The sequence below is a fragment of the Neofelis nebulosa genome, chromosome 4, assembly GCF_028018385.1.
Source record: "Neofelis nebulosa isolate mNeoNeb1 chromosome 4, mNeoNeb1.pri, whole genome shotgun sequence".
In the NCBI taxonomy this organism is placed as follows: Eukaryota; Metazoa; Chordata; class Mammalia; order Carnivora; family Felidae; genus Neofelis; species Neofelis nebulosa.
This window is the reverse complement of record NC_080785.1, coordinates 92,173,316-92,197,945: the sequence shown is the minus strand read 5'-3', so window position 1 is coordinate 92,197,945 and position 24,630 is coordinate 92,173,316. Positions and strand designations below refer to the sequence as shown.

The window sequence follows — 24,630 nt, the reverse complement described above, 5'->3', positions numbered from 1 at the left end:
GTTATACTCCATGAAAAATGTGGATGCATAGGAACTTGTACTAGAACAAAACTGTGTCAAATGTTTTACAGGAACCCTTGCAACAACTGTATTAAATATCAGCGTGGCCATATTACTGATGAGGACATTTTTACAGTAAAGCTCAGAGATACTCATTTGCTTTAGATCACAAAGCCACTCTGTGGCAGAGCTGGAGAATGTGAACCGAGGCACATCTAGCAGCAAAATGCTGCCTCAGAGAAAAGAGAAAGCAAAACTGCTAACTCCTGAAATCACACAATAATAGGTAAATATTTCCTTCCATGTGGATTCCCACTGTTACTAAGGATTAATTTTTTTTTCAAAGTTTAAATTTTTTAAATGTTTATTTATTTTTGAGAGGGAGAGACCGAGCATGAGCAGGGGAGGGACAGAGAGAGAGACAGGGAGATACAGAATTGGAAACAGGCTCCAGGCTCTGAGCTGTCAGCACAGAGCCCGACACAGGTCTTGAACCCACAAACCATGAGATCATAACCTGAGCCGAAGTCGGGCACTTAACTGACTGAGCCACCCAGGCGCCCCAGGATTAATTCTGTGAAACAATTCACAAGCCCTATGATTAAAATACTACAGTTTACAGAAAATTCTATCTTTCCAGCTGATCAAGGGAGATAAAGTTACCATTATGTATATACCACAATAATTTAACCATATATTTGCAAAGTGACAAATTACTTCTATTAAAAAACATTTCATCGGGTAAACTGAATGTTATGTATATTTACCACATAAAGGAAAAAGTTTTCTTAGACACTTTCAAACCCCTTTTTCACATCACCTTCAGAACCTAGTCTAGATTTCGAAAGCCTCCCTGGCAAACTCCAAGGACAGAGAACCGAGAGAGTGCAAAACATTTCCACCCCAGGAATGCTGAGAAGAGATAGTGCAGGCAAACAAAGACATGAGGAAGGCAAAAAAACCTATCTCAGCCTTGCAGCAAAAATAGAGTAGACATTCCCCTCTTGCTCTCTCCAGGCTCTTGAGACAATGAAATCACAGCACTAGTAGTTTCTGATCTGAAATGTTGGGAAGTCTTTGTTCTCTTGGGATCCCTTAGGTTTCTACATCTTTCTGAAGTGTTTAAGGCAGAGATTTGCAACACAAGTGCCATCACCATCTAGAAAGTGTATTCTAATTTTGTGGAGGCATTTTTTTCCAATTGTCAAAGTAATTCAGAGGACGTCCTTGGCATCTGGTGGACAATGCAGAACCAACAACTGTCCTGAATCTCACCACTCTGTCCTGCACTGCTTTCAAGTATCCCACTGGATATTCAGATTGGCAAAAAAAGTCAACTTATAACCATCAGAACCTCGATCATTCCAATGTTTACATATAAACACCATTATTTTACACAGTTTTAATATACATTACATTTGCCACAACTACCCCATAAATCAAAAAGATTTTGTAGGATTTGTTTGCATTTTGGTTTTTTTTTTTGGAATTTTACTAATAGACATTCATCATTTCAAAAAATCATGTCATTGGGATGCCTGGGTAGCTCAGTCTGTTAAGCATCATCAGACTCTTGATTTTGGCTCAGGTCATGAACTCACGGTTTGTGAGATTCAGCCCTGCATCGGGCTCTACTCGGACTGCATGGAGCCTGCTTGGGATTCTCTCTCTCTCTCTCTCTCTCTCTCTCTCTCTCTCTCTCTCTCCCCTGCTCACACACACTCTCTCTCTCTCTCAAGATAAAGAAATAAACATTTAAAAAAAAATCATGTCATTGCAGCAATGCCACTTCAGGTATCTGAGTCACCAGTACTAAATGACCACGTACATACTGAAGTCCACACCTGCTGGTATACATTTTACTTACTATGGATTACTTTCCTTTATTTCTCCTTTATATTTTTGCTAGAAATTGTATCAATTTTTAAATTGTGAGTAGACAAGTTATATGACTATCATTTCTACCTCCCAATAGTGAATGGGACATGGTATCGGGGCAATTAAGGAGATGAGAGCACCAGGCAAGTGATATGTAGTAGTCAAGGTAAACACTGGGTTCTGACAACAATTACCAAGAACTCAATCCCTTATATCCATATCCTTCCATACCCGTTTGCAGGGACGAAGCACAAGTGTTTCTTGCACAGTTTTGGCCAACTGATCGCAACCTCAGGGCGCCTGGGTAGCTCCGTGGGTTGAGCATCCAACTTCAGGAGCTCAGGTCATGATCTTGTGGTTTGTGAGTTCAAGCTCCACATCAGACTCTGGATCCTCTGTCCCCCTCTTTCTCTGCCCCTTCCCCACTCATGCGTGCTCTCTCAAAAGTAAACATTAAGAAAAAAAAACTAATAGTAATCTCCACAATCTCTCTAGATTTTTTAGTCTAGCTACCAGAATGAGGAAGAAGGTTGTGATTCAGGATGGGAGTCTTGCTGTGAAGAAAGCAATGTACATCTGGGCCCAGTGTGCCTGTGTTCTCTCTCAGGAACTAGGTACAGAGAAGGGGAGTAGGAGGGAGGTGAGGAAGGACACTGCCAATATCTGGTTAACTCTTTCAACGAGGGCTGCCACACAAGGGCAGGGTAACCAACTGGATGTCAGGAGGCCTGCCCTAACTGGGGCCACGCCCCAACACCTTCCGTGACACCTGGGATGGATAGTGTAACTTTGACTTCAATCTCAACTTCTAAAATATGAAAAATAAGACCTGCCGGCTTCCTTTCACAGGGGGTTTTAAGAAAGAATTTTAAAAGAACTTCAGAGGGGTGCCTCCGTGGCTCAGTCGGATAAGCGCCCGACTTCGGTTCAGGCCATGATCTCATGGTTTGTGGGTTCGAGCCCCATATTGGGCACTGTGCTGACAGCTCAGGGCCTGGAGCCTGCTTCAAATTCTGTGTCTCCCTCTCTGTCTGCCCCTTCCCCACTCGCACTCTGTCTCTGTCTCTCAAAAATGAATAAACACTAAAAAAAAATTTTTTTAAGAACTTCAGAAAAGAATTAAAAAAACTGAAACAAAGAACTTAAAAAAAGAAAACATCTTTGAAAATGCCTGTAAATTCTAAATTCCTATTCAAATATAAGAAACTGATGTTTATTTACTGTGAGTAACTATGACCAATTTTAATATTACCATTTTTCGAAACATAGTAAGTAGACAGCAGTATAAACTCACAAAAGAAAAGGTTAACAGATGATGTTTCCAAATATGACAAGTCAAATTAAGTTTTCCCAGACTCCTGGTTTCCATCTTCAGATTTTCCTATTCTGTGGATGCTCTGTGTGCATTTACTTACACACACACACACACACACACAATACTGTAGACTAGAAGAATACAAAAGGAAAAAAATAGGAAATGTATCATCTGTCTGAAAAAGCAAGCAAATATGATTTACAAAACTCCTAGCATTTTTTTTTGAGAGAGAGCAAGTGCATGTGAATGGGGGAGAATCCCATAGAGAGACAATCCCAAACAGGCTCAGCACACAGTCCGACACAGGGCTCGATCCCATGACTGCAGGATCATGACCTGAGCCAAAATCAAGAGTCAGACACTCAAACAACTGAGCTACCCACGCATCACCAACTCCTAACACTTCTAAGGGATATTCTCTATGATCTTAGTGAATGCTCAAAGAAAAATATGGCAATATTCATATAGGTTTGACTTTCTCCCAACTGCCATTCCAGTGGAATACTGAAGAGTCCTATGTTCCTGTATCTACAAGCTTGTCTAACCAGTGATCTCCTCCATTCCCAGACTATATTCCACTGGATTAGTCTTAATTCCTCTGCTCTCAGGAGACCCAGAAGTATAACTGATTCGAGCCTTCTTTAATCTCAGAGTGTCCTTACAAGAAAATTGCTCTATTACTTGAGGTAACCTGAATGAGTCTCTCTATTCCTGGCAGGGAAAACAGCTTCCCACACCTGTGACTCAAGCTCAACTGGTGCCAGCAGCAGCTGCTTATCTCCTCACCTCTTCAAGGCTCATGGTCAAAGCCAAAGCTTTGAGACAAAAGGCGCTAAGTAAACACCCACAGGGCAGGAATCAATAAACTCTGCGAAGTAAACAGAACAAGTCTCCTTGTCCCACTCATTTTACTGCTTTACGGAATGTGGATGCAGGGCACTGGACACACAAAAGCCCCTGTCCCTGAAGAGCTTGACCAAGTCCAGTCGTATTTTCAAATAAAATGACTTAAGGATTTACACCATGCCAAGCAGCTACCCAACCAAAAAATTCAGGTAAATTCCACAGAAGATTTTTAAATAAACTTAAATTCTTTAAGTTTTTAAGTATGATCCAATGAGTTTGGTCTTCAAAAAATGAAAGCCAGATTGACAGAAGTGCATAGTTTACATCTCTGAGCATACGACTGTGAAGGAGGCGCCAAGTTAAAGAAATAAGAGCTCTGGGGCGCCTGGGTGGTTCGCTAATGGTGATGGGTTCAAACAATGTAATGGAACACATTGTAGCAATTTAAATAATTTATTGTTGGGGCACCTGGGTGGCTCAGTAGGTTAAACATCCGACTTCAGCTCAGGTCATGATTTCACAGTTTGTGGGTTTAAGCCCCGTGTCGGGCTCTGTGATGACAGCACAGAGCCTGGAGCCTGCTTCGGATTCTGTGTCTCCCTTTCTCTCTGCCCCTCCCCAACTCGGGCACCTCATGTTCTCTCTCTCTCACACGAAAATAAACATTAAAAAAAAGGAGAAGAAGAAAGAGCCCTGAGTTGTGTCTATGATCATTAAATACACACACACACACACACACACACACACACACACACACACAAAATCACACTGTCTATATTGGAGCCACATTAGCAAAATGGAGCTTTTGCAGAAAAGTGTTCATATACCCTGAAATGAGATGTACACAGTAGTCTCGGAATCAACTAAATAATTAGCATCCCTATTCTCCTATTAGCTGCCTTTTCTAGCAATACACACTTTCTGAATCTGTTAACTGTCTAAATAAAAGATTCTGGAAATTATGTAAATTGAGACCATGTTAGCTAATTATTTTTGACACAGTAAACACTTAGCTCAAAATGAATTAATTTATCTTATGCTTGTGTTTCAAAAATTAAAAGTGAAGTCAGCCTTACCCTTGAACCGAGCAAGAATTAACTTTTTTAAGAAAGACTGACAGCAAAAAAGCAAATAAACAACAAAACCTGAATATTTTGCGAATTAACCTAACAGACACAATTTCAAACTTTCTTACACATGTTTAATTCCTGACACTGAGAAGGACCACTTATTTTCTATATTTTGTCAAAGGATGATGAGATGAGCCCCCGGTCACATTTGCAAATCCTCAGAGATACTCTTACTTGCTGCTGTCCTGTGAGCCTCTGAGTTGGTTTCCAAGAACACCGGTGCCCACGAACCCACTGGGATTAGGCCTTTAAAGGGGCTCCTGGGTACACTTGGAGGGGACTCTCCAAAGCTTCCCAGTCTTGGGTCTCCAGGAGACACAGATTATGAGCCATGTGCCCTCCAAGTACTTGCGATCAGACATGATGGGAACTGTTGGAGGGGCAGGCATTTGGGGAACCAATTTTCTTCTTCCTTTCTGATTACACAATGTGAGATCAGGTGTCCAACTCACCTGGACATATGGAGCTTGGCTGGAGGCAGGGCAGAGGAGGATGAAAGACAGACACTTGAGCTTTTAGAAAGTGCCAGCTTGAAGGACCACTAAAAAGATGTACATTTTTGTTCTTTCTATTCATACACCAAACTCCTCAAAATATAACTGATATTTTTAAACACCAAGACGATAAACTATAACTATTACACCAGGAAAAGAAACCACTCCTACTTACTTTTGCTTATGAATGAACTTGATTCTCAACTTTTTAATTCATGACAACTTTACCCAAAATGTCCTCTTAGGAGCAGAAAATAACCTTAGGAGAGTCCTAAGGCTGCTAAGCTCATAAATTTACACACAGAACTGAGGCACTGACAATGCCGAGAGAAAGGTTCCCAAACACCTTTAGGATTCTAAAATGTGGGCTCAGAAGAGAAGATATAGGGAAAGGCCATTGTCAAAACTACATAAATTTAATCTCCACTTCTGTGTGTACTGAAACTGTCTCTTCTAAATGTACTTGATTAAATACATGCAAAGGGGATCTTTGTGGAGACTAATGGTCTGTTGGTAAGAGTGAACAATCTAGGGGCACCAGGGTAGCTTAGTTGGTTAAGCACCCAGCTCTTGGTTTCAGCTCAGGTCATGATCTCACAGTTCATGAGTGTGAGCCTTGTGTCGGGCTCTTCACTGAGAGTGCAGAGCCTGCTTGGGATTCTCTCTTTCCCTCTCTCTCTCTGCTCCTCCCTTGCTCATGCATGCTTTTTCTCTCTCTCGCTCTCTCTCTAAAAATAAATAAACTTTTAAAAAAAATTTTTTTAAAAAGTGAACAATCCAGACTAGTTACCAGGAAAAACCCAAAGCTACAAGAGTTCAAAGTGTCACACAACCATAAAGTCACACACACACACACACACACACACACACAAACCAGACTCAGAAAGGGGTAATTAAGAAAAATACAATGAAGACAAACTGAGAAAATAATCAGGGATTATGATCAAGGCTGTCTAGTAATAAAGGTACAAAAAGCTACATTCAAACCCTCCCCCATGACTTCACAGAGTGAACATGGCCCTGCTATTCCTGTATTTGGCTTGGAGGTCACCACCGAAGCCTCTCGGTGAACACCCAGTGGAAAGCGGCCCCTCCAGTTCCTTTCTAGAGCTCCTCCCAGCGCTCAAAGTGCTATCTCAAGGCATCGAGTGTATTGTGTTTATTGTCAGCTTCCTCCCCCAGTAGTCTGCAAGCTCTGTGAGCAGAAGGTCCTTCCTTGTGTGTCTGCTTCACTACTGTATCCCCAATGTCTAAAACACCGTTGGAAATAAATTAGGTTCAACAAATACCAAATGAATAGTGCCAATGGAAGTTAACATAACAGGTGGGCTTCCTGACACCTAACCATTATATGGACAAATTTAAGTGCTATTCATACAAGTATTAAACGTGTAAAACCTGGGGGCGCCTGGGTGGCTCAGTTGGTTAGGTGTCTGACTCTTCATTTTGGCTCAGGATATCATCTCACAGTTCATGAGTTCAAGCCCCACATTGGGCTCTGTGCTGACAGTGCTGAGCCTGCTTGGGATTCTCTAGTCTTCCTCTTTCTCTGCCCCTCCTCTGCTCTCTCTGTTTCTCAAAAATAAAAAAATAAACTGAAAAAAAAATTGTGAAACCTGTAAGTTAAAATACAGGATTGGCTGAAAATACAAAATAGACTTAAAAACAATAGAGCTTAACTAACCTTTAGCTTTTTGTACAAGGAGCAAAAAGCAATCCCATTTATGCCTCATAATTATGAAAACGTAACCCAGATGTTAGTGTCCGACAGAAATAATGAAAAAATTCACAAGATAATCAGTGTAGAAAACACTGGCACTTTTTAATTAAAATGTGGAAAACAACTTCAAGAGCATCCATGTTTCCAATTAAAAAAAAATCACGATGAAACTGACATACAGGGAAATGCACAATTTGATGAATTTTGACAAATGTATACATGTATGCACCCAACACTCCAATCAAGATACAAACATTTTGCCTAGCTGGTTCCGTCGATAATGTGCAATTCTTTAACTCGGAACTGTAAGTTTGAGCCACACACTGGGTGTAGAGAGTACTTAAAAGTAAAATCTTAAAAAAAAAAAAAAAGATAAACATTTCCAGGCACCATGAGCCCCTTTACACAGTCAATCCTCACTACCCCATAGGGAGCTACTATTAGAATTTCTATCACCACAGTTTAGCTTTGCCTGGCTTTGAATTTCATCTGTTTCATATAAACGTGAGGTTCAGGGGGCGCCTGGGTGGCTCAGTCAGTTAAGCGGCTGACTTTTTTTTTAAATTTTTTTAATGTTTTGTATTTATTATTGAAGGAGAGGGAGAGACAGAGCATGAGTGGGGGAGGAGCAGAGAGAGAGGGAAACACAGAATCCAAAACAGGCTCCAGGCTCTGAGCTGTCAGCACAGAGCCCAACACGGGGCTCGAACTCACGAACTGGGAGATCATGACCCAAGCCAAAATCGGACGCTTAACCGACTGAGCCACCCAGGCGCCCCTAGCGGCTGACTCTTGATTTGGGCTCAGGTCATGATCTCTCTGTTGTGAGATGGAGCCCTGTGGCTCACGCTAAGCATGGGTGGAGCCTGCTTGAGATTCTCTCTCTCCCTCTCCCCTGCTTGCACACACAGTCTCTCTAAAAACAAAACAAAACAAAAAAACAAAAACACACACAACAAAACAAAAAAACCCAAAAACCTGAGAGTCATTCTAGCTGTTGAAAGGGTCAATAGTTTGTTCTTTTTTTATTGCTGATGGTATTCCACTGTATAAATACATTATAATTTGTTTACCCATTCTCTTGTTGATGGGCATTTGGGTTGTTTCCAGTTTGGGTTATTCTGAATAGTGTCTATAAATATTTATATACAATCCTTTTCGTGAACATATGTGTTTATTTCTCTTGAGTAAATGCCTAGTGTGGATTGCTGGGTTATAGGTGGGAAATGTTTAACTTTATAAAACCCCACATTTTTCCTAGGTGTACCATTTTACATTCTCACAGGCAAAATAAGAGAGTTCTTCTAGTTACTCCACATCTTTACCAATGTAGCCATTCTTCTGTGTATTGTGGCTTTTAATGTTTATTTATTTTGAGAGTGTGTGCGAATGTGAGCACATGGGCAGGAGCAGAGAGAGAGAGAGAGAGAGAGAGAGGGAGAGAGAAAGGGAGAGAGAATCTCAAGCAGGCTCAGTGCAGCCAGGACAGAGCCAACATGGAGCTCAAACCCACAAACTGCAAGATCATGACCTGAGCTGAAACCAAGAGTTGGATGCCTAGCCACGCAGGCACCCCAGTGTTGTGTTGTGGTTTTAACTTTCATATCCTTAATAACTAAAAATCCCAAGCACCATCCTATGTGCTTATTGGCCATCCCGATGTCTTCTTTATTAAACTGGCCAAGTCTTTTAACTCGGTTTGATTAGGGGCTTCTCATTATTGAGTTTTACAGTTCCTTTTATATATTTTCAGTAATGACAGAATATGTACTAGACAAAAAATCCTAGTTATAAGAACAAAAGTGATAAGTTACTTAGAAATAAAACTAAGAAGAGATAGGAAAATCCTTTTTGGAGAAAACTGGATAAATGGAGATGTATCATGTTCGTGTAGAGTAAGACTCAATATCATTAAAATGTCTTTTCTCTCCAAAATTTTTTATAAATCAAGTACAATTCCAATAAAACTCCCAAATGAAGTTTTTCACAAAATTTAAAAAGCTTCTCCTAAAAGATATATGGAATAATAAAAACCTATGAATAAATAATTCTGAACAAAGATAAGGTGGGAGTTACTTACCATACATCAAGACCATGGAAAGTCATATTAACTCAGAGATATTGATGAACAAATAGAAAAACCATCAGAAAAGAATAAAGATGTTAAGTACATTCACGTTTATATGTTTCTTTTATTTATTATTTTTTTAAGAGAGAGAGAGAGGGTGCAAGTGAGTGAGGGACAGAGAGAGAGAGAGAGAGAGAGAATCCCACAAGGGGAAGGGGGAGGGAGAGGGAGAGAAGTGGGGCTCACCCGAAACAGGGGTCACGCTTACCCAAAGCAAGGGTGTTCACCAGATGCGGGGCTTATGCTCACACTATGCGGGGCTCAAGCTCACCCAAAGTGGAGCTCGAATTCACCTGATGTGGAACTTGAACTCACGACGCATGAGATCATGAACTAAGCCGAAGTCAGATGCTTAACCTACTGAACCACCCATGAGCCCCCATTCACACATATATAGAAAATTGATATTCAAAAATCAGTGGGGAAAAAAGTCAATAAATGATGCATTTTTTAAAATTTTATTTTATTTTTAGGTAATGTCTACACCCAATATGGGGCTTGAACCCACAACCCCAAGATTAAGAGCTACATGTCGCTTTGACCAAGCCAGCTAGGTGCCCCTATGATGTGTATTTTAAAAAATGCAATGAAATTCCCATCCCAAACCATACAGAGAAATAAATTATCACTGTATTAAATCCTTAGGTATGAAACTCAACTTAAAATTTAGGAATTAAGAAGCTTAAAATCAAGAAAGTGCTCAACCAAAATTACCATAAACAACATGAAAAGACAGGCTCAAGACTGTGAGATTTTTCTAATGCATGTTACCCAACAAAGGATTAGTAACCAGAATGAGGAGAAAGAGGAGGATGAGGACGGGGAGGAGGAGGAGGAGGAGGAGGATGGGGAGGAGGAGGAGGGAGAGGAGGAAGAGGAAAATGGAAAGAAAAGAAGGAAGAAGGAAAGAAATCTTCCTATAAATCAGGAAGAAAAATACAATTAGCAGGATGAGAAAAATAGCACAGAATAAAAAAATTTTCCACAGAAGAGAAACTACAAACATAGTCCATGAACATAATAAAAAGATGCCCAGTGTTACTAGTAATCAGGAAAAAGCAAATTTAATTCACAATGAGATTTTAACATCCATCCTGCTGGCAAAGCTTGTTCAAATCTGATAACATATGTTATCTTGAATGTGGAGGACCAGGAACTCTTCCCCTCTGCTGAAAAATAAAGTGGTGTAAACACAACAGTCTGAGGTGTGGTTAAAGCTGTGCACCCCATACAACCAGCCTTTCCACACTTAAGTATCTACCTACAGCAGCAGTCCTCAAACCTTTTGGTCTCAAAACCTCTTTCCACTCTTAAAAATTATTTGCTTTAATAGGTTATATCCACTGATAATTGTTGTATTAGAAATTAAAATTGATAAATTTAAAAAATATTTAAAACTACCAACAACAAAACAATTACATGTTATTATAAATAACGTATTTTTATGGAAAATAACTATTTTCCAAAACAAAACAAAATTCAGTAAAAAGAATGACTCTGTTTTACATTTTTGCAAATCTAACAGAGGACAATTAGGTTCTCATATCAGCTTCTACCTTCAGATGTTTTATATCATACATCATGTACCCTTTGAAAAACTCTACTATACACTTACAACAGAATGAGGGGGGGCGGGTAAAAAGCAAAGAACACTATTATTATTATAGTTTTCACCCCACAGACTCCCTGAAAAGGTCTAAAATTGGGAGGGGAATGATTCTTCAAGGGGTCCCAGAACACACTTTGAAAACCACCTTTAAAAACTCTAGTATATGTGCATAACACACATATACACACACAATGTTCACTACAGCACTGTAATGACAACAAATTAGAAACACCCAAAGTTATTTATCAAAGACTAGATAAAGCATCTATTTACACAAAGGTATACTACATAGCAGTATAAATAAAAAATAAAAGTAAAATTTAAAAAATAATGAACTTGGGGCACCTGGGTGACTCAGTCATTAAGCATCTGACTTTGGCCTCAGGTCATGATCTCATCGTTCTTGAGTTGGAACCCAGAGTTGGGCTCTGTGCTGACAGCTCAGAGCCTGTTGCGGATTCTGTGTGTCCCTCTCTCTCTGCACCTTCCCCGCTCATGCTCTGCCTCTTTGTCTCTCAAAAATAAATGTTAAAAACAATTTTTTTAAAAAATGAACTAAAGCTACACAAATCAATATAACATCATCTCAAAAACTATTCTCAAAAATACAGTGGAAAATTATAATTTACATAAATGAAACTTTTATAAGTGGCGCAATTTATACAGACTTTGAAAATATGCAAAATAGCACTATTTCTAAGCTATGAATAAATGCCTATGTAGTAACAGTGCAAAAACATGCATAGAAAATATAAATGCTAAATTTATCACAGTGGTGGAGATCTATGGGGATCTATAGTTAAGAAAACGGGATAAGAAAGGAGTACACAAGGGACTTCTATCACACGTGTTTTCTTAAAAGAAAAAGCCTCAGGAAAAAAAAAAAAGCCTCACGTGTATAATTGTTAAAATTTGTTGAAGCTAGAAGATGACTTAGGTGAGTGTTCCCTACTTAGTCTCTGTTCTTTTCGGTACATTGGAAATCTCTCACAATTTGAAAAAAGGAAAAAATGTTCGCTCTACTTAATTTTGGCAGAAAAAAATCTCTCAAATATGTTCTGACACTTTCAGAGCAACCAGATTAGTTCATGTTCTATTTTTTTAACGTTATTATCTCTGACTTACAAAAACTGTATATATATTTAAGGTGTACAACTTGATGTTTTGATGTATGTATACATTGTGAAAAGATCACCACAATCAAGCTAAATAACTTCTCAATCACCTCTACGTAGTTATTTACCACCGTGTGTGTCAAAATTTAACCTAACATCTATACTCTCAGCAAACTTCAAGCATACAATACGGTACAGTATTTATCATCACTGCTGCACAGCTGATCTCCAGAACTCATTCATCTTTCATTAACTGAAACTTCATACCCTTTTAATGCTAAACATTCTCTTAAAATATTTTACATAAAATCCCCTTTTTACAAATGAGTTTTTGTTAGAATTCAAACACTGAAATGCCTTTGGGATTCTTTTTAAGGGATTACAAGGAAATTATTTTAAGGACTTATTATGAATCAAAAGTCCTAATATTGCCTTATCGATAAACTGTCATTAGTGACAGTCTAATAGGAAATCAAAGACCTGTGAACAATGCCACGTATCCAAAAAGACGGTCTTTTTTTTTTCTCCTAAAAATATATTAAGCTAGCAATGTGCAATGAGCAAGTATAGAATTATGGGTTTTCAGAATAAAACCGCATTTTAATGGAAAACTTAGGAAGGCAGAAATTTGTCCCACCGTGAGCTTACTTTCATAAATATTATGACATGAGGAAATGGCAACAAGCTGCCAATGTAATATAACTATTTTTTCCCAATTAATTTATATTTTAGGCACATATTCATATTTTTACTACAGGCATCTGCCTCATTTAAATCAAGTGACTATTTTCAATACTTTTACCTACATTTTCCTAAGATGTTTTAAAATGACTTGTGAAAACTTAAATGAAACTATAAACTTGGGAGAAGTTTACACAAATTTATTTATTCTACCAGTTAAACACGGGTTCTCAAAGGAGGAGATGGTGTGAAAATAAAGCAAAGCTTTATGCCATTGCTTTTTTTTACTTTTTTTTTCTTTTTTTTTTTTAGATTGGACTATTTACCTTACATGTCAAATAGAATTAAAGTGCTTGAGATTTAAAGGAGCATGGCGTTTTTAAAGTCTGAAACACTTCGCTAAACGATCTAAAGCCTTTACTTTTATATTTTTCACTAACAACTTTTTTCTAAAAGTACTATTACTATACTGCTTTGAAAGCGATCTTTAGTTTCTCACATTTCCAATCAAACTTCATTTTTAAAACTGTCCTGTTCTCACTGACTTCTAAATGTCGCCTGTTCTTTCTGTCACTCTCCCTCCAACAAATGTGCATGTAATACTTTACTGTATGTCAAACACTGTTAACTCATTCGGTTCTTACAACAACCCTCTCTGGTGAGTACTATCATTATTCCCATTCCATAGATGAGAAAACTGAGTCACAGATGGCAAAGGAACTTGCTCAAGGTGCCAAAAGTTATTAATGGCAGAGCCAGCCATTTGGATTCAAATCCAAACTCCATGACAAAGTAAGTCATGTTTTTTGTTTAATTTCCATTGTTTCTGATTTTTCATGTCACTAAGTTTTCAGCAACTAAAAGCAATCTGTTTTCCATAAACTACTGGATTTAAGAAATGTGAGAGGTGCCTGGGTGGCTCAGTTGGTTAAGCATCTGACAGCTCAGGCTCAAGCCATGATCTCGCAGTTCGTGGGTTCGAGCCCTGCGTCGGGCTCCGTGCTGACAGCTCAGACCCTGGAGCCTGCTTCGGATTCTGTCTCCCTCTCTCTCTGCCCCTCCACTGGTGCTCGGTCTCTGTGTTTCTCTTTCAAAAATAAACATTAAAAAAAAAGAAAAGAAATGTGAGGCAAAGCAAAGGGGGCTCTCCTGACCATGTTTATTACATTAGTGGAGGGGGAAAAGTGACAAGGTAGTGCAGGCAATAACTGAGGCAGAAAATAAACATTTTAAGACAAAATTATTTGGAGGCGCCTAAAGAACAAGTAAGTGGAGGTGGCTGGTAAGCAGGCTGGCAGACACATCAATCTGAATCTCAAAGAAAGGGAATGGGTGTGCTGGTGCCTGAGGAAAAGCTGGAGGGCAAAGGAGCTTTGGGGGTAGGCAAGATTCAGGCTTGAAGGAGGAATGATAAGGAAGGGGGGAGAGATAAGAAAAGGACAAAGCAGGTTCAGGGCCACAGACTAGTTTCGGATTTGGCATGGAGCTCCTGTAAGCAGAAGCAGTGACACAGAAGTCTGGGTGGGTCAGAATGTGTCCTCAATTAGAAAGCTATTAGAAATCCTTACCGGCAAGAAAAGCCTGTATGCCTGTGCTCTCTGCATTTTGCAGAGTGACCAAATATCAGCCTGAAAGAATATGGCCTCATCTTTAAATGAAGTATAAACCTTCATAGCGGAAGGCAGGCTATGAAATGAAAACATTTTAAAGTGCATTAATGTAAAGGATTATTAGGAGACTATCTTACGGGTGTCTGAGTGGTTTAGTCTGCTAAGCCTCCAACTCTTAGTTTTGGCTCAGGTCATGATCTCACAGTTACTTGAGTTTGAGCCTTACATTTGGCCTGCTTGAGTTGGGAGCCTCTTTCCCTCTCTCTCTGCCCTCCCCCCTCCCCCAAATAAACTTTAAAAAAAAATAAAGAAGGCTATTTAAAAAAATATTTTTTTAATGTTTATTTACTTTTGAGAGAGAGAGAGAGAGCGAGTGGGGGAGGTGCAGAGAGAAGGAGACAAAGAATCCGAAACAGGCTCCAGGCTCTAAGCTGTCAGCACAGAGCCAGACACGGGGCTCGAACTCACCGACCGCAAGATCATGACCTGAGCTAAAGTCGGACGCTTAACCAACCAACAGAGCCACCCAGGTGCTCCAAAAGAAGACGATTTTAAATGTTTACATGCCTTAAGAAAGTTTCAATCACATAAGAAGTACACATTTATGGACATTTACTATTCAAGTGAGGTTAATTTAAGATACACTGGAGCACCTACTATGGGCAGGAAAGCTTTGGGGAGAGAGAGCATATTTCTACATATTCCCGCCTGCCTGTGGCAAGGGCAGCTCACAACTGCAAAGCTTACTGAGATGCAAGGCATATTCATCTGCCATTCCGATAGCATTAATGTCAACCAGAGAATCTTGCACTTGCAAAGATTATTTGTGGGGTGAAATGTAAGTTAACCTCTGGAGAAAGGGTGGGATTTGGCAGAAAGTTAAGGAAAGAGGACTGGGCACTAAGAACCAAGAAAATAACTCATAGAATACTTGGCTATATCAGTTTTGTGCTGTATCGTATGCCTCTAAAGGTTGTGGTGGTGTTTTTCTTTTCTTTATTTATTTTGGGAGTGGAGGTGCAAGTGAGCGAGGGGCAGAGAGAAAGAGAATCTCACAAGGGGCAGAGAGAGAGAGAGAGAGAGAGAGAAAAGTGGGCTTCACCTAAAGCAGGGCTCACGGTTTTTTTTTTTTTTTTCTTTTTATCTGAAGCGGGGCTTGAACTCCTAAACCATGAGATCATGACCTGAGCCAAAGTCAGATGCTTAATGACAGACAGCCACCTAGGCACCCTGGTGTTTTGCTTTTAAAGGCTGTGCTTTATTTACTACTTACTGGATAGAAACAAAAGAATTTCCTTTCTTTCATGTCTTTTTACAGTTAAAATTTATTTAATAGGTAATATAAGTATATCATAAACATTTTTTCAGTTACAAAAAAGGAGATATTGAAAAGTCTCTCTCCTGACCAACTGTCATCTCCAGAGATTTCCCTCCTGAGATACTCTTTGAAACTGCATTTCTTTAAACTGTTTAAACTTTGATTTTCTTTTAGTTCTGACACGTCCATGATTTAGTGATGCTGAACTAAAGACCTATAATAGAATGCTTCTCTTTGTCACATCCCCAAAATTTGCACAAAGAATGCAAGTACTCTACAATCTATGTTGGACTTCAAGAGGCAGACAGGACTACAAGTTAGAAAAAAAAAAAAGCCTGGATCTTATTTCCTTCTCATAAGATAGGATTTTCTTCGTTATTTTACCACACTTCCGTTGAGTCAAACAATTAACTTATCTAATGAATGTCTATTAAAATACACACACAAACACACACACACACACAAGCCCCTACTACCTACAGGTCCTTTATAATGTAGGAGCTTAAATCAGGAAAGCAAAGTTGATCACAGCCACCTTATACATTAACAGACTATATCAAGTTAAGTTTTGGTCTCCAAAATAGTTCACACACACCAAGAAGAACATAAGGCAATCCTTCAGCTTAAAGAAAAAAAATTAGGACTTGTTTACAATTACTTTTTACTTCTCCCTTTCAAAGTTTATATCGTAGGGTGATTTGTCATGTATAAAATAAGTTAATATGTTGGTATCTGCATAGCATTTATAAAGGCATATGTTGGGAGTTCATACTCAAATACATTCTCCTAGTGATGGTATATAATAAAGAAGTTTTAAGAATTAGGGGGCGCCTGGGTGGCTTAGCCGGTTGGGTGTCCAACTTGGGCTCAGGTCATGATCTCACAGTTCTTGGGTTGGAGACCCACAATTGGGCTCTGTGCTGACAGCTCGAAGCCTGGAGCCTGCTTCAGATCCTGTGTCCCCTCTCTCTCTGCTCTTCCCCTGCTTGCACTCTGTCTCTTGCTCTCTCAAAAATGAATAAAAAACATTAATAAAAAAATAAACAGGGGCGCCTGGGTGGCGCAGTCGGTTAAGCATCCGACTTCAGCCAGGTCACGATCTCGCGGTCCGTGAGTTCGAGCCCCGCGTCGGGCTCTGGGCTGATGGCTCGGAGCCTGGAGCCTGTTTCCGATTCTGCGTCTCCCTCTCTCTCTGCCCCTCCCCCGTTCATGCTCTGTCTCTCTCTGTCCCAAAAATAAATAAAAAACGTTGAAAAAAAAAAAAAAGTAAATATTTTGTCAAGTTTGTAAAAGTATATGAAGTGCTAATTTTAATGGGATACACAGAGAAAACAACTGTTAAAGGGACAGATCAACACTTGGCCAGACTATATATATCTAGAGTTAAAAGTAGATAGCTTATTTTTTGGTATGTGGTTCTTTTCAACCATATTCCTGCTATCAGAGTTATTGAAAATTAGGTGCACCATGGTTAAGGAGATGGGCTCTGAACTCACAGTGTCAAGTTCAAATCCTGACTCCATCACTTACTTTGGAGAGGCCTAAATGGCACATGGATAAATGGTCTTGCTGTCTGGCACTTCAGCAGCCAAAAATGTTAACAATTATAATTAAATAAAAAGAGCATCATTTAACAAACATTAGCTTTAGTAACTGAAATGAAACAGCTGAGTCACTTTTTAATTCAGCATAACTTTTTGGAAAGATGTTTTTTGGTCTCAACTGAAATGTATCTAAACAAATGGAAGCTTTTGCCTTCTTTTTTATCAAAAAACAAAAACAAAAACAAAAACAAAAAACCTCAATATCACTCCCATGAGCTATTTTGTCTTGGAACAGCTAATATAAGTTAAACAATGTCAGTCCCTAGCCAAACAGATATGGGAATAACTGTATACAGTATATCTTCTTGGCTTCATTTTTATGTGGAACATGTGTTTATATTTTGACCTTTTGTCTTTTTTTTTTTTTTAATGCAGAACCATTTTTAAACATCAGCAACTGGAATGATTTTTTTTAAGTTTCCAAACATATTAAGTTACACATGGCAATGCCTATTGCTGAAACATTTATAAATGTTACACCAACTGTGTTTACAGTTCCGATTTTTTTTAGATTGTTTTGTTTTCATATAAGCCATGACCTGAAAAATTTAGCTCAAATTCTTTCCACAAAATAATTACATAATGGAACAGTCTGAGTCATTTTGAATTTCCGAAACACAAAACTTGCTCCCATAAGATAAAGACAGTGGTGAGTATCATAGTGGGGTTTTTATGACTAACTCTACAATAACTAAAAGGTATTGATAAGACTGGAAGGACTATAAGAACATGGTGATTAGAACTCATCCAACTGAGAAAAATCACTGCACTCTTTTTTATTTCCCATTGCCTATCCTTAAGCAATTGACATAAAAATAAAGTCTAAAAGTAATTTCGCTGTAGTGAAAAAAAAATCAAAGAACAAAAAATTTGGTAATTCTGAAGACAAAAGTACAAAAATACTTCTCTTTAGCCTTGCCTCTTAAACCTTATCTATCACCTTGATGGAAGAAACAATTTATAACATGTAAGTTAATATAAATAGCACATAAAATATAAGGAATAGTTCTATGAAAAAGAAGACCAAAATCAACCAAACTGGGGTTAAGGAAATTATTACGCTGTCAGTGCAGAGCCTGATGCGGGGCTCAAACTCCTGAACTGTGTGTGACTTGATGACCTGAGCCAAAGTAGGATGCTTAACTGACTGAGCCACCCATGAGCCCCCACAAAAGGATTGTTTCTTCAGAAGTCCAGAGATGGTCAACTTAAGAGAATAATCATTTCTTTTCTAAGACCAAAAAAAAAAAAAAAAGGAAGGAGTTGGCACTCAATCGATATTTCTACAGTGAGTAAATCAGAGAATGAGTACAGCATCCTACCTTCCAATTTGCATACGTTCCTTCTCCTAACAGGTCACCCCCAGGTCCCAGCCCCTTTCTGGTATCAAATGACTGTGGACACCACTCAGGCTCTGTGGTCAGTCACTCAATCTCCTTCACTGAACCCCAACCTCTCTACCAAAGGCCTTCTCTAACTGCTAGTACTCCCATTACATGACTTTCTAAATGGATCACAAAGAAGCCTCCCACTGAGGAATTCAAAGGTCTCTTGTCAGTATTTACACAGTTGAAAAAGAAACACATTTGGTTTTCTTGAGGCAGCCAGGAACAAAATCTTGACAGCTGGAAATTTACTGGAACCCACAGGGCTGGGATTTACAAATATATTTCAAGGGATTCGGAACTATATTTCAATAATAATAACCATTAAATATTTACTCCATCCTACCAAGACACAGCACATCCCTATGTGCAACCTCAAATGGAAAGCTTAGAACTCTCTTATGTTAAATAATGGTTGACCAGTTGGATTTTTAAGACATGGAGACAAATTAAAGTATTCTTCAATTTTTGTTCCGGTGTTTTCCTTTTGTGCTCTCTTCAGACAAAGTACAAATTAGTCAAAGAACCTTACACAAATCCCAACTGATTTTACTCTGCTCTTTCTCCCTCCCACCCTCCCTTTTCCCTGAGCCTAAAGTAACAGATGGGTAAGAGTTTGAGAAAAGACACTATTTCAAGTACTTTGATTTCCCAATTTCAATCTCCAAAGCATTCACTTATTACTACTATTAAAATGAATAATGTTTTACCTGTTCTACTCTAAAAATCACCATCTAAACTCAAAATATTTTTTAATTTAAAATCTTCTCTATTATTGTTTTCTGCTCATAACTAAAATAATAGCATAAATATTTTAGCCATTGTCATGAATGATGTAATTTCCATTTCAGGAGGATTTAAAGCTACCATATAAATTTAAAACTTACCATGTAAATTTCTAATAGCCAAAGGCAATAAAGTCTCATTAATTTAAAAGTCTGGAGCTCTTAGCTACAAATTATGAGTTGAAAGAATGTGGGTTTTATTACTGCACAACATAACTTCACATTAAATCCCAAGTGGAACTGCCACGTAAGCTCATTTCCTACTTCATTTCTCTAAAAAGTGTAAACACTAGATTCATTTCCACAAAATACAATTAAATTGCTATTCTGCAAGAAGTTTACACTCCTGTAAGATTTCATGTTAATGAGGTCATTTGTCTTACATGGAAAACAATGCTTGCTATGTGCACTGTCCTGAGGGACCTTATAAATATTAATCCATTTATCCTCTAACAACCTTATGAGGTGAGTACTACTACTGTGATTATATGTCAGTATGCTTAGCACAGGGCTTCAGATGTGAAAGAAAGTAAGTGTTGTCTGACTTTCATGAACATTTTCAAACGAATTAAATGTATTGAAGAGGTTGATGAAGAACTAACAATTGGCTGCTTTGTCTCGTAATCATCTCTAGCGGCCACAGAGAGCAAGCTCTAAATAAGGACACAGAGATAAAAGTGAGCCTAATACATCAGCCAAAGCAACAATTCATTAAACCTATGATTACTCTCTACATGTTCCCACTGTCAATTAGGCCAAGAAGTCAATAGGTGGAAGTGTTTTTTTTTACTCCCAGGATGAGCATGGTGAAGAACACTTTCACAGAAGGTTCTTAGGAAGCCCATACATGTACGTATAAATTTGTTCTCTTAATCTCGTCCCACCACTCCGTGCTCCAATATTTTCTGTGATGTTAAGGATCTCTTATAAATTCCCCATACTCCCCTTAAATTGTAAAAAAAAAAATCATAGGTAGATACGATTCTCCAATAAGGATTTGACATAGGCCAGAGTTAAGAGGATTTAGTCATAGTTTTTACATGGTGAATTTCTATTTATATATCTTGACATGCTTGCTTTATAAGATATTCTATATTTTTGGCTTGTGTACCCACTTTGAACTCTAGATTTTTCTTCTAAAATATGGAAAATTAGTCCTCTATATTTTGTATACAGTTTATTTTTTTTCCAGCTTGATCTTCATGTACCCATAAGTAATTTAATTTTCTTCTGACCACTTGTCAATTTATAGGGATAATTTGGAATTTTATTTACTTCATTTTATAATTTCAGCAACTTCACTGAAGAAATTATTGAGCAACATAAGACCTCACAGTGATGCCTACGTGAAACCATTGATTATCATAGATTCTACTCCAAGCTGGTACTGATCCAACTCTTTGGCCTACTGTAAACCCTTTTAATATATTCTTAGCCTGGGGATACTACCCTTTCAGAAGCAACATGTCATGCTTGAGGTGCTTTCTGCAGCATGGGGAAGAGGGAGGCAGTCTCCATCATAGCTTCTTTAAGGACTTAAGACTTCCCTGGAAGGGTTATTGCCATATGCCATTATCATTCTAACACCTGAAGGTTGCCCTTTTATCCAGAATTGAAAGCAAAATGAAAGTAACACAAGTAATAAAATTAAGAAAACAGGACGGGAATGGGAGAGCTACCAGCAGAGAAAGGGATCCTTCAGATCCCCAGGAAAGAAGACCACCTTCACCCATCTGACCATTTGGCCTACTGCTATCAACGGCCAGGCTACCAGACTCTGACTCACTTCTTTGTTTCAACCACCACACTGAGGTCAAAGTCATATGTTCGATCCCTACCTGAGTCAAATGGGAAGCCACCTCACTGTCAAAAATGTGCCCAACCTCTCATAAATATCATCACTTGTCCTAAAGGGATTCATGAGAGTCGGTATGAACCAATCCATGCAAATTCATCACCATTACTGGAAAAATAACCAGGAAAACCTGATCCATGAGTCAGTCCATTGTATAAATTTCATTTAGGAAGAACTCTCTGATGGTCTTGGGGCAGATAGATGTTGAGTAAGAAACCAGGCTCTGCCACTTAACTAGTTCCATGTGTAATCTTGGACACGTTCATTTATCAGAGCCTTATAGATAAAACACATCAAGGGTCTCAAGTAGAATCTGACACAAAAGGGATGTTCACGTGATGTTGGCCCCAGCTCCTCTTAACTTTTAACCTGGGAGTTAAGAGAAGGATGGAGCCAGGTCCACCAGTGTTCCAACCCTGGTTCTGCAACACATTAGCTGTGAAACACTGGGCAAGTGGCGGCCTCATCTTTCTCATAAAGCTGGGATAATGAATCAAAGTATTCAGATAATGCCTGGCACACAGCAAATGCCAATAAGCGGTAGCTACTTCTGTAAATGTTAGCAAGACAAAGACATTATTACCATCGCTATCTGTTGATCAGTGTTTCTCACAGTGTGGTCAGGGAACTATGGATATAAGAATGACCCAGACGGTCTGTTTAAAAAAAAAAAAAAAGATCCCAACCTATTCAAAAGCTCTCCTAGAGTAGTGCCAGGTAATATTCATTTCTGAATCAAACTTCCTTGAGATGTATACTAAAATTTAAGAATGAGCGACCCAGTTGGTCTTGTGCTGGGTCACAGTAAATTAAGACTCGCCAGCTAGTACTTATTCTTTACTATGCTAGGAGAATTGCCCGGTACCTGATGTTTTATATTTTGGAAATTCTTTGGAACTAAACATTAAACTGATAGGCTCACTCCTGTTGTTTTTTCTTCCCCCCAATGGTACTATTTTGACTTTTTCCCCCACTCCAGCCAGGGGAAGGCAAACTATGGCCTTGGTCTGTGGCCAATTTTCTACAACCCCAACAACCAGAGCAGATGTATATTTAAAATGTTGTTGAAAGAAAGAAAGAAAGAAAGAAAGAAAGAAAGAAAGAAAGAAAGAAAGAAAGAAAGAAAGAAAGAAAGAAAGAAAGAAAGAAAACATATTCAATGGAGACATTGTGTTGCTCAGGGCATCTAAAATATTTACCGTCTAGCCCTTTACAAAAAGGTTTGTCAACCCCTGGTAGTCTACATATATTTTTTTTAACTGCAGATCTCACACAATTTACATGCATTAAAAATAGTAATAATAAGGGAGAATTAATTAAAATAGAAGATATTCTAGTAGATATATTCTAGTGCACCTAATAGAGGCAAGTACCACTGCCAAAGTTTTTGTTATACACATATGCGTGTGTGTGTTTATCAGATAATGATCAAATTGAATTTGGCTGTAGTCAAAAAGTAATTTTAAAGTCCTTGAGGGCAGGGGTGGGAAATAAATATGCAATCGGTTAACGAGCATTCATTAAAACTCACACAGATTAATTTTTACAATAAAGGTGCCTTGGAGAACATAAAAAATCATATAAAATGATCCCTGCTGCTTAGAAGTTAATGGCTTATTCATTACAAAATGGTAATAAAATCAGTTTTGTGTACCATATACACTGTTATAAGGAGAAAATGGAATCATCAATGCAAAGTATTTCAAAAGTATCATACTAGAAAATATTTTAGTTATATTAATATATCATCTCAAACATATGCAGGTTTTTTTCTTACCACCTCCTTAATTCCTAGTTTCCTCCAATCTGGGAAATGAGTCTTTTTTTTTTTTTCCTTTGTGTGTGCATGTGTTATGTATGTGTGTTTGCATGCATGTGTCAGGAGAATAAAAGAAAATGCTTCTGCCCTTTCTGTGTCATCCATTATTGGCTTCTTCTCAATTTAAAATATGCTTTCTTTTACCTTTCTCTTGTTTCTAGCAAGAAAAGCACTTGATTAAATTCTTATGCAAAAAGAACAATAAAGACTATGATCATCTTATCCCTAGCCATACTACAAAGTCCAAAATTAAAATTGTTAAGGTAACAATTTTTCTTCTTGTCTTCATAGGACACAAATTTCCAGGGTATTTGTGATTGTTTCAGGCAAGCTAAATATACATTAATTTTATAACACATTTGGACAAATTTGCAAAGGAAAGAAACACCTTCCTAGGAACATACTCCAGGAAATAACACTTTAAAAGGTTTTCATTCTACAGAATACACTGCAGACACACAAACCACAAGCAGTGTAAATAAATACACACTGGTGCAATGCTGAAATGCAAGTCTCTTACACCACAAAGAGAAAACACTTCCACACCACGGTATTTCAGCTTGGGATGCCATAAAGACGGGATTTAGGCATGTGGTGTAAATACAGGAGGCTGTAAATGTGTGTGTGTGTGTGTGTGTGTGTGTGTGTGTGTGTGTGTGTGTGTGTTAGGAAAAGAGGGTTGTAAGCAGAAGGGGTGGGACTTGTCAGGAGCAGCTATTTGAGAAAATTCCTTTTTCTTTCCCATTCATTCTTTCCAGCTTGTGTCTGGCACAGTCCTTACAATTACTCACTGGCTTTTCATTCTAAAGACAACCAACAAGCTTTCAGAACTTCCTACAGTGTTTTTCACATACTTTGTTTTTTTAAAAGGCACCAAATCATTGAATATTTGTTTTAAATAAAAAGTAAACCATTAGCCCGGTTCCTCATTCCAAAGACCCCATGAGTTGCCGGCTAAACAGGATCCTTTGTTGTGTATCCAAAAATAACACAACGCGGTATTGGTAAATTGGGAAACAACAGATCACTCCGTTTCCAAGAATGTCAAAGTTATTACCATAAATTTCGATCTGCCCCAGTGAGTCCAATTCCATGCTCCTTTCAGGGAACATGCGGTCCCAACGGCAGCAAAGCCAATCCAATTGAATACCCCTCGCCTTTTCTCTTTGGACACCCCATTAATAAATATAAGGGCTGCAAGAGGATGCCAAGTGGGCCGGTTTCCTCTACGCACAATGGTATCCGTACAGCGAAATCTCTCCAACCACAGTGAAAGTTGTCTTTCAGATGCCCACCCCACACCGGCCGTCCAGTGCCAGAGAGCCCAGGACGAGAGGG

The 24,630-nt window shown here is 38.6% G+C and overlaps 1 protein-coding gene across 2 annotated transcripts in view; it reads right to left on the bottom strand.

The window, feature by feature from the left end:
• The window catches only part of PRKAR2B (protein kinase cAMP-dependent type II regulatory subunit beta), a 104,747-nt gene that overhangs the window by 79,344 nt on the left and 773 nt on the right, over nucleotides 1-24,630 (bottom strand). The gene's annotated exons all lie outside the window — the stretch shown is intronic.